Genomic DNA, 7,334 nt, shown 5'->3' on the forward strand with positions numbered 1-7,334 from the left:
ATATCTGTACCATAGACCTTCAATTTCTAATTTATTAAAGACATCCATTCTCAAATCTTGAATTCCTTTAGAATAACAAAAAGTAAATCTGAGAAGTGTTTTGTTTGTTTGTTTGTTTGTTTTTTAAATTAATAAGCAAATGCCAATTTATTGAGATCAAAGTATTTCTCAGAGATATCTGGATTCTGACCACATAGCACAGGGACCCCTCAGCTGAAGTTATCTCAGGTCAACTACCAAGAAGAATACGAACATCCTAACTGGAAAAAATAAAATAAAAAAAATTGAAACGATCCCACTTCTTTATCTTTTTCACCATATTTTATTTCTATGGTTCATCAGAGTTAAAATGGATTTTGAAATCCGTTTTCCATACCATTGACAAAGGTTCTTTCTTAAATGTCTTTCCTTGCACAATGATATTTATTGTTTCCCAAAATAGCATGAAGAGAAGAGAATATAAAATATCAAATCAGGGAACGGATAGTTGGGTAAAGAGGGAAGTTAAGGCAAGCAGACATTAAGCACATTCCTCTTACTTCAGGAGTGAGCCCTTTTCAAGGACAAGGGAAAACAAAATGTACAATTTAGCTTCATGGCGGTAGGTGTAACATTTTAATAGCTGGCAGGCTGCCTGTATCTGATGCACTTGTTCAAGTAGGCAGATGCCGGATTGGATAAATGGAAGGGCATCTGAGGACACGGAGTCTAGCTCCTCGCTGCATTTATTAGCACAATATCTCACCAACTGCAGAACGTGGGAAGAAAGTTCTCTGGATGTTAAGAGAGGCTTTATACTGACAACCGAGGTGGAGGGTTTTGTGGTGATTAATGGAAACTAAAATCACAGAATAACTGAAGCTATCCTATGTCAAACTCAAGTACTGCTTTTAACATTCACTGGGGTAAAAGCCTCTCTCCCCCCAAAATCATCTCACATTTAACTCACACAAATTACATTCTCACATGGCTAATCTTATACTTCCAAATTTTTTATTAGCAGGCATATTAAAGGTAGTTTTATATGCACACCACTTTCATTTTTATACAGAAGTCAAACACATTTTTTTTTTAACTAGGCATAGTGAATAGCATGGCTGATGAGAGACCTGCAAGTCCGTATTGCCATGCTCCCTGTCACCCTGTAGCACCCGGCTGGTAAAGCCTGGCAATCAGCAGAATGACAACAAGAAAGCTCACCATTTTAGAGTGGAAAGATGTTAGATTTTCCTTTTTGTTTAGCAAGTTTTATGACATTAACTTTCCTCTCACCCAAACCACTGGGGATATGTTTTTCCTTAAAAAAAAATATGGAAGACTCTCTATTTGTCTGGAAATGATTCCTCATAAAATTTAGTTGTTTGCATTTGAAAAGCTAACTTTTAAACAGGGTGTGTTCCTTTAGGTTTCGATGGTAGCACACCACACATTTTAGGTAAGTATGCTGTTACTGTTAGTAAAAAGTACTGCATGAGAAAAGCTCCAGCCATATAACCGGGTTCCTAAGGAACGATGCTCTGATTTGCAAAGCTGCAGAGCTTACACTGGAATGAATTACACCCGTGGAGGGTGCAATGCCAGTCGCACAGGTACAAAACATGTATTGGAAAGCGTATCCTCAAATATCTGTTGCTGCCATGAACAACGTCACAGGTGTCCATGAGTCAGCACTGCAGTTCGTGTTGTTTTAACGCAGAGACCAAGCCAAGAACTTCTGCAAGAAAATACCGCAACATGCATCTGCAGCTGCAACGTGTGCAGGGATCCTCCCGCCGGGTCCCCGAAATGAGTTAATAAGAAAAGAAAAGGTGTATTTGCACATGCAGCCCTGATTTTATTTTTTTTTTTCCTTCTTTTTTAGGGGGGTGTGGGGATGAGTAATGACTGCTCTCTGCTACTTGCCAGCAGAGGCTGGCAGCGCTATGGCAACCGGGCTGCTAAAAGGGCGGAGGGGAGAAGTCTCTTAGCAACGGGAAGCTTCAGACAAGCAAACGTTGGTTGAAAGCACAGCATTTAAAAAACAAAAAAATCAACAAAACCAACAAAAACACACCCCAAAGCCAAACCCACAGCTGCCATCGTCAGAAAAGATGACACGATAGAAGTACAGATAGTGAGAGCTGAAGATTTAGAAAAAAAAAAATCCAAAAAAACAAATCCAACAAGGCACGGCAAAGCCAATACAAAAAACGAAAAAAAAAAAATCAGCCAGCAGGGGCTCGGTGGGTGAAGCTCCCAGGCAAAGCCCACCCCGGGCTGGTGGCACCTGGAGCCCACCAGCATTGGGGCCGCTGCTCCTTGGGGAGGTGGAGGGAGCAGCGCCTGCGTGGCCTTGCTCCCGTGGTTATTATTTATAGCCCTTCTCCAGCACGATAAGGAATCTACGGGCAAGGAAAAAAAAAAATAAAATAATAGGAAAGGTGCACCAATTCAGATTTTTAGTAATAATTTTCCAAAGATGTTTTTCCAGTGCTCCAGGCTCCCCTAGCACTTCATTAATAATGCAGTAAAATCCCAGCAACATTACATTAATCACGCCGGCGGGAACCCAGCCAGGCAGGCACCTCTTTTTCAGCCCTCCGTCCTCAGCCTTCTCTAAGCACTGTCTCAAACAGACGTCTTTCACTGCATGCTTGGAAAGTTGCCCAATTTGTGCTATTTTGGACTAACAAAGGGACAATTTCATCCAAAGACACAGAACCCCCACAGAGCTGCTGCCCTCCCCCTCTCTAGTGCAATGGGGGCTGGGTGTTTCTGCTGACCATAGCCTAGGCTGTAAAAAAACAAAACAAAACAAAACAAAAAAAACATAAAAGGAAAGACTAAACTGGCCTACCCTTCCCTTTTAAGCCTACCTAGAGAGGGATGGGGAGCGAACACAGGTCTGTAAGTACCAGGAGCTGTAAACTCTTTGTAGAGTATCAAGTCCAGCAACCAAGCTGCTAGGTTCTGTCGTGGGGTTTGCTTTTGTTTCTTCAACACAGAAAAATGAATTTGCTATTGGAAATGGCTGATCAAGCAAAAATCAAAATAGGCACGGGGAACTTGTCAGTGACGTCAAATGTCAGTGTAGACAAGTAGAAGCTGGGCTGGAAGGCAGATCTGGGTGACACAGTTTTATTCCAGCCAAGCAACCCCACCAGTGGCCCTGGTGAAGATGCTCCCTGAGCTGCCCCTGTGCCGTGGCCGGCCACCACGGCCAGTCCTGCCCTGATGCCCACCTGCTCCTTCGCACGGGCAGCCAGCTCCCCGTCCACATCCTCACCGCCTCTCCTGGCTGGACCAGTGTTTTTAGGTCTTATGATGTTACAGGATTTTGCGTTGGGTTTACCAAGGCCATTGTCTACCCGGTAGATAATGCTGACTAAATTGATACTTTACAAAGACACAAAGGAGTCAGCTTGTGACTGATACACAATGCTGGTTAACAAGGCACACACAATGGTGGTATTAGTGGAAGGAAAGAAAAGCTCAACTTTCTGTCAGTCATAGGTTCATTAGAAAGTAAAGAGTTGCTAGCAGGCAGAAAAGCCCTTTAGAAGCATAAAAAATGGTACCAGTTCTAAAAAAAAAAAAAAAAAGTAAAAATTAATCTTGCTTTAATGCTGATGGAACTAACTCCAACTGTCTTCCCTCAAGTAGCTTTTTTAATAGAATTCTGAAATACTTACATTAAAAAATGACATCTATGAAAATCCCCTTTTTCTTCATTAATAATGCCCTCAAAACATCTTACATACACTTTGGCCAGAGATTGATACTGTCAACCTGAAGCTTCCTGAGGAATCTCATACATTACTGTATAACACTAATGACCAATAAAAGCTTCTAGAATTATAAGCAAGAAATAATGTGAAGGGTCCATTATCTTTTCCTTTTGTCTCTTCCAATGCTTTTCTAGAGTTCAAGGAGGTCTTACAGTCATAGGATGTGAGAAGGGATATATATCCAGTCACACACACAGAAAACATAGAGACATGCCTTAACATACATGTAAACCCAACAAATAAAATGAAGGTGATTCAAAAGTAGTGGATAAGTATTCAAGATTGAGCCCAAATATGAAAAGGTTTTAAATGAAAGAAATTGTGGCTAATTTTTGCAGACAGTCTGAAAATTTTTCTTCCAAAGGAGTTCAGTGATTCTTGGATTTAAAAGTCTGAGAGATGTGGTGGTGTGGCCAGCATGCCTAAATAGTGAGGTGTTTATTTAGTCCTTTTTTTTTTTTTTTTTTTTCTTTTTTCTTTCAGACAGCTTTGCGCTCATCTGATGAGCTGACAAAGCTTCCAGCACAGACTGGGAGGCTTGTTCCTTTATTGCTGTGTAGCATTTTTAGCTGAGAAGTTGTACAAACCTTCCTGCAGTTCTGTTTGTCTTGAAGTAGAATGGCAGAATGCAACCCATCTCCCTCACATGATCCTACAACTCAAATAGCCAAAGATTTTCACAGTCCTGTCCATGGAATAAAGTACTGCGCTCCACCTAGGTTGTAAGAACTGTGGTATCACTACAAACATGGAGATTCGCTCCTCTCTACACGCTCACTCACCCTTCCTCTTTAAAAAAAATCCCAAAGATATGGAAGTCTCAGTATTAAAAACATCTGTGTAAGACATATGAATGTTTTGAAATCATAGATACTGTCATTTACTGGGCTGTTGGCTGCCAGTGACACCAGTAAACTACCAGAATTACTTTTGCCTTGATTTGGATACCACATATTGCAGCAAGCAATGTATGTGTTGGTGAGGACAGGAAAATGAATTTAATTATCATGAAATGGCAACTCTGGGGAAGAAGGTAGTGATAGGGTCTAATTTTAACATAATTCTTACCATGTGTTTTCTGTAACAGTGTTCTGCATTACACATTCCCCTAGAGGAGAAAGGAAAAAAATATTGAAAAAAGAAACAAGATACATGCAATTAAACATTGTCATAATAGATGCAACAGCAAGCTATGATTGCTCAGGACACCTGTCTGCTGGCCCTTAGTAAATTCTTAGTATTTCACCTTGAAAGCTTAATGGTCATTACCAGAAGTTTCTTGCACTTAGTAAAGCCTACTGATTCTACACGCAGGATATTATTATGGTTATCATCACTGGGAAAGCCTGCAAAGACAAATGTGTTGCCCTAGTACCATCTAGTGGAGGGAATGCATGAGTGAGATTAAATGAAGACGCCTGCCTGCGGGTGATGGGGTCCTGCACCCCCAGAGCACCCACACCGCTCCTTGGGCTTTCCCCGCCTTCCTCTGTGCCCACTTCACCAACGCCCTCTCTGTTGCTGCAGTCACATCCATTTCTGGGCACTCACCCTGTAAACGAATGGAGGAGTTGCAGAAAGAAGAAATTACAGGAGGTGGGTGCCAAGCCCAGAAGGTCAGTGTCAGGTGCTGGGGGAAAGATCATGCAAGTCAGAAAAACAGTTGTCTTCAAGTTGCACACAGATTCCTTTAAGGCTTTCTCTCCCTGAGTCCTACAGAGATTAGTAAGCTACCTACGATGAAGTGACTTTTAATAATACAGACCGTCCAGCTTAAGAACATTTTGCAATTTTGTCTTGTTTTCTGAAGAAATTTATAGGCAAACCACACGTCAGTGCTGCCACCTGTTTCTTGTTTGACAGCAACCATCTGGACAGCAAATACTCTAAAGCCAAGAAAGTCATTGCAGTCTGCAAGGCAAGACAGAGAGCTGTAATTTAGATGCCCAAATGTCAGCCACAATATGAAGAATTATGTGCAGCCCAAGGGAGGGATGCATAAAATGGAAAGCATGCCTGTGGCAATAAGCCTTGCATTAGAGGAAATGATGATTAAATATGCAATGTATGGGCTTGAATGACCTCCTATGCCCCCTGTTTCTGTTTGGAGTGGTCTCTAGACAACAGAGAAATCCTTTCCAGAGATTCAACTGACTTCTTTCACACCCCCCAGACAGCAGTGAAGTAAATAGTCCACGTACACAGCTTGACTTCAGCTGTATTCTGGCCCATGTCTGCTAATCCTACTCTCTCCGTTCCCTAATCTTCCTCCTCAGTGTCCCATTAGTCTTGCTTTTATCTTCTCCTCCTTATTCCCTTCTACCCACCTCTTAGTTTATTTGGTTCCCATTTTATTTTAGTAAGAATGAAGAAAAAAAAAAAAGAAAAGAAACAACAAAACAAAACAGAAAGAGCACTAGGAGAATTAAGGCCTATATCTCATTGGAACAGTGCAATGATCTGTACAACTAAGAATAAAATTCAATAGACAGTACAGGGCAGTAAGGCAAGAATAGGGAAAACATTGGAAATTGAAGCATATAATTTGCTTTTGGAAGGTGGATCACTGAGACAGGCAGAATAAAAAAGAAATGATTTTTAGTGCTGCTTGACTAGCTGGCAATCCTCCCATCTTCAGCCTGAGTGCTAATTTTTAAACTATGCAAAGTGTCTCCTGGGGCCACAGAGCTTATCTGGAAATGAGACCCCGGGGAGGGAGGACAGGCTTTAATGATGGGCAATAAGCACAAGAGAAGTGCCTCAAGGTAGCAGTGAGGCAAACAAACAAGCAACCCCTTATTAGCATTTTGTAAGTTCCTTATAATAGCAATGACCACATGGCTGCGATCAAGAGGACAATTACCGGTGACAAAAAGAGGAGAGAATTGCTATCAGACAACAAGGTAACTGTTCGCTATAGCCTTGGCCCATAGCCATAGCACACACAAATTATGATTAGTAAGACAGATCCAAGATATTTTGGAACCAAACTTGTGTATCTGATGGTTTCATCAGATGGAGTAGAAGGTCTTATTTAATTCTCCCAGTGGCCACTCTGCCTCATCCCCGCTCCAAGGCTGTCTGACACAGCCCCACATATCGTGAAGGGCCTGAGAGGAACCCCACGACAGACAGCTGTGGACTAATAAAAGCTCAGAGAGGAGATCATCACAAACCAGCAATTTTAAGTACTGTCGTCCTTCTGCTGGGGTACATGGTAGTTCCAGGTAGAGAAGTTAACCTGGAGACCCTGCCCTGCAGATCTGAAGTAACTCTTACTCCCACCTGCCTCAGCTGAAGTGATCACGCCTGTGATGATGAAGTAGCAGGCCCTCCTCAGGGTCCTTCAGGTACTAGTCTCCTGCACCTCCAGGCTTGTTTTCTCCCTAGCTTCAGCCCCAGGAGTCTGTTCTCTGTCTCTGCTCAGTTAATTACCTTTGAACTGTCTCCACTGAGCTGGTTTACTTCACCTCAGGTTCTCCAAACGGAACCAAATCATGCTCTCTTTAGAGGAGGACAGGGTGTGGGGAGCCCCAGGCACAGCATAAATCATCAGGAACAGTCATA

The 7,334-nt window shown here is 42.2% G+C and overlaps 1 long non-coding RNA gene across 1 annotated transcript; it reads right to left on the reverse strand.

Moving 5' to 3' along the window:
- Window positions 1-262: 262 nt before the first annotated feature.
- On the reverse strand, window positions 263-7,059 carry LOC310882129. The gene is made up of 4 exons (XR_014572821.1): window positions 6,944-7,059; window positions 5,319-5,397; window positions 4,836-4,875; window positions 263-2,381 (listed from the first exon to the last, which is right to left on the reverse strand). It is a non-coding gene; the product is annotated as an uncharacterized lncRNA (long non-coding RNA).
- Window positions 7,060-7,334: the final 275 nt, after the last annotated feature.

This window comes from Anser anser, assembly GCF_964211835.1.
Source record: "Anser anser genome assembly, chromosome: 1".
Classification (NCBI taxonomy): domain Eukaryota; kingdom Metazoa; phylum Chordata; class Aves; order Anseriformes; family Anatidae; genus Anser; species Anser anser.